At 40.7% G+C, this 9787-nt stretch overlaps 1 protein-coding gene across 1 annotated transcript in view; it reads left to right on the top strand.

Moving 5' to 3' along the window:
- The first annotated feature begins 316 nt into the window (after positions 1-316).
- The window catches only part of CPNE4 (copine 4), a 239332-nt gene continuing 229861 nt past the window's right edge, over positions 317-9787 (top strand). Inside the window, exons 1-2 of the mRNA XM_085051259.1 lie at positions 317-476; positions 9570-9621. The gene's annotated coding sequence lies outside the window, so the exon portion shown is untranslated. The remainder of the gene's footprint in view (positions 477-9569; positions 9622-9787) is intronic.

Genomic DNA, 9787 nt, shown 5'->3' with positions numbered 1-9787 from the left:
TGGAAAAAAAAAAAAGACTGTGGATACCTTCTAACTGTTTTGCCATTCTCCAAGAAATGCTTTTGACAATATATCAACAGGAATTAATAAACATTAATAAAACTTGAAAGCAACAGCTAAAAGTGTTTGATTCAGAGGTGGTAAGTACTTGCCAGCTGCCACCCTTATTGATGGGTGCTCTCCAAGCACGGGAAGGCTGTAGAGAGAGAAGAGCTGACTTTGATGGAAACCTGTGAGGGGTGGCTCTGGCAGGGGGATGAAAGCCTCCCCTTTCACAATATGCTGTGTAATGCTGACAGAAAATCACTCCTGTTAGCAGGGCAGCAGGCTGGCAAGAAGATCAAAAAGCACGTCTGGGAACGTGACTGACGGGCAGCACAGTGGAGATGAAAGACCCTGCAACTCCACTCTCTTGGGAAGAGTCACAGAAAAAAGATCAGACGATGGATGACCTGGGGAGGAAAGCTTCAGCAAAGGTAGGAATGTGCTGCCTTTTGATTTCACACAGCTCCAAACAGAGCCTAGGATCTCCTGTGTAAACAGCTCCTGTTAGTGGCTGGTCAAACTGGAATTTGGAGGGTCCTTGGAACCAGGGTTGGAGATGGTCAGCCAAGGTGGGGGCTGTATCAGAGAGGTGGCTGGCATGGTGGATGTGCTGTTTTCCTCTCATGGACAGAGGGCATGTTCCAAATGATGGTTAAATCCTGGATAAATCAAGACAGATAGTGGTCTGGGCCATGGGACGGATGTAGAACTGTGTTTGAATATTTGCAATTGTATAGACACCAAATGGTGGCTCATCTGATTCTGTATGACCTGTCAGGACTCTTATAGAGACCTCTGTCCTGTTGCCCTAGCAGAAAAGAACTGTGGATTTTAGAGTGCTGGTAGGAAGGCCAAGGTGGAGTCAAGAATAAAAACTGGCTCTAACGGGAGCAGGAGAAGACATGATGGCTGCAGCACCTTCATGTTGCTGTTATCCTGTTCAGCTGACCCCCTTTATTTCTTCCTGGTGACCTGTATTTGTTTCTGTCCATAGCTGGGGCAAAAACTTCACTTACTAAGCCCTCTCTTGAAGGAAAATCTCTAGTTCTCAACACTTATAAGTGGGATTTTTTGTCTGACCCCATAGTATCCATGTTACCAACCCTTCCAATGAGTCTGGCATGTGAAGATTCTACACTGATTACTGTCAGTGTGCAGGAAGTGCCAGCTACTTCCTAAAAGACAAGGACCTGAGGGTACTTTCTTCTCAGGGCAGCAAGTCACGGCCCATCCCACCATCCCAGAAGCAAGGCAGCCCCAGCCCTGAACATCTGGGATGGGATGGGATGGGATGGGATGGGATGGGATGGGATGGGATGGGATGGGATGTGGGCCCAACTCAGCAGGGCCCTTGGCCAGTTAGGGTTGGGGGATGCCAGAGGCCGGCTCTGATGCTTCACTGCTGGGGCAAGGTCTGATGTTCTCAGGCATGGTGGGCAGTGTTCAGGGTGAGACAGAGACAGTCAAGGCTGGTGATGCCCTCAGGGCCTGGCTGTCACAGTGGGTGGCCTCCGAGAGCCCAGAAAGACTTGAGCAGCTGACTTGTGTGGGGCTGGAGGATGGCATATGAGAAATAACAGGCTCTTTCTTAGCTAATGATGACCCTTGAGGACAGTGTGTGGATAACAGATGATGCAGGATTCCCTCCAGTAAGCAAGTACAAATCTTTGGACAGGAGCTGCTGAACCCACTTATTCATCACTGATGGATTTGCTATGGGAAATAAACACTGTGGCTAGGTAGGACTCAGTAAATAGAATCAATAGTGTTCAGGCAACTGCACTTTGTAAAATACATTTTAATGGGGACCTTCCTGGAGAACACTTTTTTCTGAAGCCAAGCCAATTTTCTGCTCAGGCACAGGAAGGTAATTATTTTTCTAATTGGCTTCAGCAGTACAGCAGATGCATAATGAAAGATTGTTAATAAAATGATAAAATATGTCATTAATGATAATGTTGATAGTTCTGAATATTGTCGAGAAAGGAAAATAAACCCAAGACTAAGGTTAGTGAATCAGAGCTGGAAGAGTTTAGAGCTGGGGGATGAGGAAAGAGACAGAAAACAAAAAACTGGAAGCCCAGATGACGTGCTAGAGGCAAGATTCATGAAGAGAGACAGGACACATACAGAGAAGATAAAAAATGAGCCTAGAAAGGATAAACCCATGAATTTCTGATTTTTTTCCATAGGCTTCCTGCATGGATTATCAGAACTGTTCTGAGGCACAGATGTGCACAAGCCCTTTCCCTTTGGTCATGAATTAGAACTTCAGCTAACATTTTTGATTTAAGCAAGGGGCTATATAAAAATTATTTTAGCAGATGGTTGAATATCTTCACAGGTAACAGTTCAGGTCAATCAGGGTAAACCCTTGGAAATATTTTGTTAACTTGAAAAAAAGGGACTCACCAGGAGATAACTTGTTCTCATTAAAACTTAGGTATAAATCACAGGGCCCTTGAAGCTCTTCTCTTTACCTTCAACCTCCATCTTCAGCAAATATGCAGAAAAATATCAGCTCAGCAGTGTTAGTCACAGTACAAAAGAAAACTTTTCTGTAGGAAATCTAAGGATTCCTCAACCCTTTTATTTATGATGCAAAATGGCTGAAACATTGAAATATCACAGGCCCCATTTTTTGAAGCCCTGTTATAGACTGAAAAAAACACATGCACACACAGCAGTCTAACGAAAGGAGGATGACAATCTTTCCCTTTTTTTGTGTGTAATTCACTTGTGTATGAACTAAAGTCAGTGAGGATAAAAGTCAGCACTTTAGGGAAAACCTTGAGCAGAAACATGTAAGAAGTTTTCATGCTGAATCAGACCAATGCTTCATCTTGTTCTGACGTCTTATCTTTGTGAATGCTACCATTGTCTCAGTGGGCATGTGATTAATGTAGAATAACCTGTGCATAGGCAGAATTTCTTCCTAATCTTGTCAGAGAGGGTTTGGGATTTGCTAAGCTGTATGAAAAGTTGCACTCCTAATCAAGAAGATTTTTAAACAGTCATAAGTTCTAAAAAGTGCAGTTACAAAGATGGTGGGTGGCGTTTTTTCAAGTCCTCGTATTGTCATGTGATTTGCTGTGAGTGATCCCTACTGAATTCTGCATTAAATTCATCCTTGTAATCTGACAAGGCAGGAATCTCCCTGTAAGGATCACCTTGTTCTTTTTTCACTCAGCATATTTTATTTTCTGTTTGAATTTCTGTTGCTCACACCTGTTAAAAACACTTACTCTGTTGCTAGGAGAGCAGAAATGAGAGAAAATGGTCTGCATCCTGCTTCACATGTTAGTAGCTAAAATAACTGCAAAAGACACATTTCAAGCATCCTTTTGTGTCAAATGCTTTTAGTGTATATTTACACTACCCCTGAAAGCCTCTTCCACCCTTGTCACTGTAGTAATTCCTTCTCTTAGCACTAGCCACAGCAGCTGGCAGAATTTCTAAGGCCTCTGTTAACATCTGACACCTCCTACCCTGCCCTTGCTACTGTTCTCCCTAACCAATTGTGGAAAATACGTTGTGTACACACACATTTTTTGGTAATTCTCTGCCTCTCTTCTGAAAATCTTGGGCTTATCCCAATCCATTTTGCTAATATTGCCTGAAATGTTCACTGGGATCACTATACACTTCAAAATGTAAAGTTTATCCTTTTCTTGAATAAGGAACAGCTGCTTAATAGCAAATACTTCCCTAGGCTCAAAACCTCTGGGTGAGTTGAGACTATTTGGTTGTTCATGGAGCTTTTGCACACCAAATGCTGATCTGGGAAGGTTATTATCAGAAGTTATGGGTCTACTGTTGGCTCTGGCACTGGTTTGTTAACAAATTATTTCAAGAAATCATATTTTTAATCTGTGCCACTGTTTGCCCTCTCACATCCACCTTCTCTAGTCATCTTAGGCACAAGCTGCTTATTTCACTCCTGTAAAGTCCCAACAAAGAGGATTTCAGTTTCAGCTGGGATCCCTTCCTTCAGCAATTAATCTCACCAATTTATGCTTTGCAGAAGTGGAGCTGGTGTCCAGGCCAGCTTCTGCAATAATAAAAATTGAACCTCAATTTTAGCAGAATTAAACCTGATATTTTAAGAGAGACAAAATTAATTTTTCATTAGTCTTGAATTTCTCATATGATTCCTTTTAATGAATTTATCTATGAGTTCCTGAATCAGCCCATTCAGTAGCTTCTTCATTGGAACTCTGCCTTTTCTTACCTGTTCCAGGACACCTGCAGTCCATTTAAAGAGTGAGGGGCAAAGAGCTGAAGCAGCCATGCGTAATAATAACACTTCAGATGATCAGACTAATACCACTGCACAATACAGAAATGAAAACCAGGCTGTGGCTGCTTCTGGGTCAACTATTGAAAGAAGCAGGAAATCATGTCATTGTGACTAGTCTGTGAATGCTTCCTGCTAGACATCAGTGATTTTAGTTCTGTTTTGCTAATTGCAAGGGTTGCTGGTAAAACTATGTTCTTTACATTTGTCCTCTGCAGCTTTGCAGGGTATCTCAAAGGCTTTCTAAATTTGACAGTGAAAAAGAGAAAATACGGCAGGATATTCTTTCTTCTCTTCCAGTTGTGAAGCCAACTCTTTTCCTGTTCAGAATCCCATCTTTGTGGCCTGTCTTTATTTGCCCTGGACATCACAACTAATTTTCCATAGCAAGAAGATAGAAGCAATGGTTTCCATAATCATTACTGCTAAAAAGATGGCATTACTTAATAGCGTGACTAGAAGACAGTTGCACTAGAGGTAATTTTGGCCTAGGAAAGCTGTTTTTGATGTTTGGAATTAAAAAAAAAATACTAATAAAATATAGTAAAAAGTTACATAAATTAACATTTTTTTCTGTGGTGAAAGACTAAAGAATCTTACAAATAAAACTGGAATTCATCAACTGCATAAGGTGTCCCCTTTTTCTATTAAAAGCTATGCAGAGCAATAAGGAGACTTAGCTTTCCATCAGAAGATACTGAAATTATGCTTTTCCTCTGTTTCTTGCTAAGAGAATACTGAGGTGATATGTGAAGCGGAATTTTCTCTTGTGATGGTGAAAAAACGATTTTTACCTTCATAGAGTATTACTTTATTATAGAGAACAGGGTTAACAATGTCTTTAAATGGCGAAGATAGCAAGCTATTTAAGGGCTCTGAATATACTTTTACTGGTAGATTCACATTTGGTACAGTAACCTCCTTATTCATATTCTCATAAAAGCCAATAAAAATCACCATCTGTAGAATACAGGGAATAAGGGGTATTAAATATCTTCTATGGTATCAAGCCTGTAAGTGTTGCCAGGAACCATGGTATCTTGCAAAAAACCACCTCTGACCCTGACAGTAGAGACATTTTATTACTGAAACACAGATGGTCTCCTGCTGTGTGTGAAACTTCAGCACAAAAGGAGTTGGGTGTTTTTAAGCAAACCATTATTTGTAACAAAAGATGCTTTTTCTCTCCCAGACAATTGTTGAGAGAAAGCGACAGACTCTTACTGTTAAACAAGCCTTAGAATTTTTCGTTCCAAGGGAAACAGCATAAGGTTGGTGTAATCAATTGCTATTTGACAGAATGATAAAAATGCACATGGTACACAGTAGCTAAATATCTGTCCAGATGCAGCCAGAATGGCAAATGACCAAGAACACGTCAGCAACAGCATGACCAAAGTGTAATCTTTACCCTTTATTAACTAATGGACCAAAAACCCTCACTAAACAGGAACTTTATTTCTAGGTGAAATGCTACATTTCACTCAGAAAAAAAGGTTATGATGGACCAATTATTCTCATCTTGGTTTAGGCTGGAACCTTTTCTCATTTTCAGCTTTGCTCTGGGGGCAGTGAAGGAGGCACAAGAAAAATATTATGGCGTGCCAAAACACAGAAAAGATGGGTAAGAGGAAAAGGTATTGGTATATTTACATACTCTTGCAAAAGTATCACCAAAGTATATTAGGTACGTCCTACTATAATTCCTCCTCACCATTGCTACAAGGAACCCTTTATATAATAATGCAATACCACTTTAAAACATTGTATCTCTGTCTAGGTGCTGTGATTTGTCTTTACTTTACCATGATATTTAGCCAACTAGATTGCATTTTAAACTGTCTTTTAAATTCACCCACATTAAATTTGGACATGACATAAAAGCTTGAAAACAACTCTCTTCTGCACACTGTGGACTTTTATCCTCCTTGCCACTGTGGAAGACAGTTTGGTTGAGACACCCTGACCAATGCCTGTTTGCAATGTTTCCAGATGCCATGACTGCATCATGCTTGTTGGAGAGGTCTTGGGTCACTAGACCATTGGCCAGCGAAAGAATATCTTGGCCAGTGAAAGGCTATCTTGGCTGCCTGTACTGAGCTTGAAGATCCATAATGGGCTAAACGGAGCCAAAAGAGTGATGCTGTAGTGACAGGGAGGAACAGCCTCTCCCAACTACTTGTCTGATGGCATGAAGACTCATGAAGTATGGGAAGTGTGGCACTATGGGGCTTGCAGTAAGTCTATCTGATATGCAGTAGCTGTAGCTGGATGTGTTTTGAATGCAGTAACAGAGCATGTAGAGAAGGTACACGTCCCCTTCTGTAATGGACTCCTTTGTTTTAGGCAGTGCTAAGTCTGAGCATCACCACGAGTTCTGCAAGTTGTGCAAAGTGAATTGTCGGCTGCTTACTCTGATTTCTGATGAGCTATGTGGTTTTTCAAAAATTAACCAGCAAGTAAAACCAGAACCACACAGAGAGGTACTGAAATCAGTAGAACTAAAGGCCTAACATAGGGGGACCCGCAGTTGCCATAAAGCTTCACATTGCAGTTAATTTACCATTGCATTGCATTGCTACAGGACGGAAGATGCTCTCTGGCATCACTGGTGGCCACTGTCACCAGCCACAAGAAATACGCTGTGACTTTTCTGGAGAGGATGAGGGAGGATTCAATTTTCCGTTGTTAAGTTTTGGACAGTTACAAATATTTTTATTCAGAGGTAAAATTATTTTTATTGTTTTCTCTGTTGATCAATTTGATGTCACTAAGCAGGGCTGGATTTGTGAGATCACACAAAAGGGATGAATACACTGGGGAAGGAAAATAGTACCACCCATGGCAAAATGGCATGAGGTTCCCGTAGCAAGCTGGGTTGGCAAAGGTGAGGTAATTCTGTATATCTCAGAATCTTCAACCCGTATCACTGCTTTTGTATAGTTTCCATTTTAAATAATTCTCTTCAAGAAGGGAATCTTTTAGAGAAGCAAGGGTATCTATCTTTTCACATTCTTTCACTTTGTGTCAATGCCTAGAGACATCAGATAGCTCAGCAGGTGGCACTGAAGACAATATAGTCCTGAAAAATCACTGGAATCAATTTCTGCATCAGTTATTGCTTATGATTGTCTTGCTTGGGATATCTCTTGTTTCATGGGAGCTGCTGGGCACTACTGAGGCTCCTCAAAGTCACACCACGGCATGAGTGACCGTGACTCAGCAGAGGCAGGCAGCAAGAGATTCTATCACTTAGGTTTCTTTTGCTACAAAAGCACAGCCCTGCCTTCAGGCTAATGTGTACTTTGTCTTGTCACAGAACTGAATACCACATCCTACTGTCAGCAATGGTGTCAGCTTTATGGCTATTTGGTGCCACAAAGCTGTGCTGAGGGACCAAAGGAAGATTATGGATTGAAGCCAAAAGGATCCAGTGTGAGGGTTCAGATACTGCCACACATCACACAACTGCCTAAATGATTTCTAAAACTATAGGGATCCAAAGTTATAGCTGTAGCCCAAGTAGATTTTGTTGTTGTTGTGGGTTTAGTTTTTTTAATATATAATTCCTGTGTCTTTCTCATTTCCTCTAATATGTTTACTAGCTCTGAATCCTTTAAAGGCAACAATGTGCTGGCAGAGGCTCTTGGGAACTGTTGGTTAAAATTCTGCTGCCAAGTTGATGAGAGTTTTAGGATAATTTCCTGGACTGGGAGATCAGCTCATCTCTGAATATGATCAAAGCTGCCAATGTGTATCTATTGTGCCTATCTATGACACACGTAAGGACCACATACAAAACTAAGAATAGCATCACTGCAGACAAGAAAAAAACACTCAGTCTCTGTGCCACTTACCCATGATAACAATTGTACACACAGACTCATAACTCTGAATCTCATGAGAACAAATCTTGCTTTTTTTCCTATACTAACTTTGTTAAGAATAAATTAATGGCAGGAAATGGAAACTGCAATTGATTGTCTATCAGTAGAAATCAGAGATAAGTTTTACGGCAGCATATGGGATTTCTTTTCCTGGAAATATCCTGAGAGAACCCATTTTTTCAGAAGGCAGATGATTTGAATTTCGGCTTTCTTTCACATCCCTAAACTTTAAAACAAAAGGGTCCTACCTCACTAGTTATTGTAGAGGTCGAGTATTCAGTCTTTAATGAAATTAATCAAGGCCTTTTGCAAGCAGCAGTGTCAATGAGGTCCCTAAGCAAAATCACTAGATTTTTTGGTGGGAAAGTCAGTGTAAATGTTAGGTGAGCAGATCAATGCTTGCAAGGGCTTATATAATTTTATAATTAACTTACATAATTTTATATATGTTAATATATTAACTTATATAATTATATATACAACTTATATAATTTTAAATTCTGTTAAGAAGAGGAAGGGAAAAAAGAAAGAAACAAATAAGAAATAAACATTTTTTCTGACATGTGTTTGAAGGTCATGATTTCCTCCTTTTACAACTGATGGTTGCTGCTGGGCACAAGTTGACTAAGGTTTGTTGTGGTTATGCTCTCAGGCAGTGCAATTAAGTCATATGGGCAACTGAGCAGTACAAGGCATGATCAAATTCTGAAAAAAAGTATTTTAAAATGAGCACAACATACTCTGCAGGTAAGGCAGTAATTTGCTCACTAGTTAGACCCATAGCACTTGAATGTTTCCAAAGTGCATATTGGCTTGAGCTCAGTGTGGTAAGGTCTTTCCTGATCTGTACCGGTACCAGAAACAAGCATGACAATTGTAACACAACAGTTAAAAACACAGAACCACCCTGCCCTGGTTACCTCTACAGCCTTTGATATCCTGGCTACACTTAACTGTGGCTACACTTAACTTCTGTGTCCTGTTGGATGACTGTGTTTATCAATTAGTAACCGACTCATTGAGGCTTACATGAAAAAGTAGGAAAATTCTCTTGGTGGTGATAAAGTTCCCATTTTGCTGAAGCTGTATAAACTGAGAGTTTAAACCATGCATTTGCATCCTCCTCTTGTGATAACTGTACAGAGCATGGCCACAAGGATTAACAAAGGTTTCTTTGTCAGAATCAAAAGGGCTGATGGAGTGGTGTTAATTCTTACTACTTTAAATCCTTCGTTTGGTTTAAAGATCTGCTGATTTATGTGAACTTCTCACAGCACTCGCACTGTAATGATTCTGGTGGCTGGCAAGCAGGAGTATCATCCCTCTCCTATCTTTCCTAGGCACGCCTTGGTCCACTGAAGACATTCTGATGCCACCCGCAGGAGGACGCAGGTACTTTCAGCAGTTCTGTCCTAGTTTACAGCAGCTCTCTGCCCTTTCAAGAGTGATTTAGCAATATAAGCAGGTAATATTAGCAAGCAGAGGAATGTCAAGGCATGGAGATGTGTGGGCATGTAACTACAGGGTGACATTCAAGGCCCTTATTGGATCCATGCCT

The sequence above is a fragment of the Lichenostomus cassidix genome, chromosome 2 (assembly GCF_008360975.1).
Source record: "Lichenostomus cassidix isolate B80296 chromosome 2, HeHo_3.0, whole genome shotgun sequence".
NCBI lineage: Eukaryota > Metazoa > Chordata > Aves > Passeriformes > Meliphagidae > Lichenostomus > Lichenostomus cassidix.
This window is presented reverse-complemented; position numbering and strand designations above follow the sequence as displayed.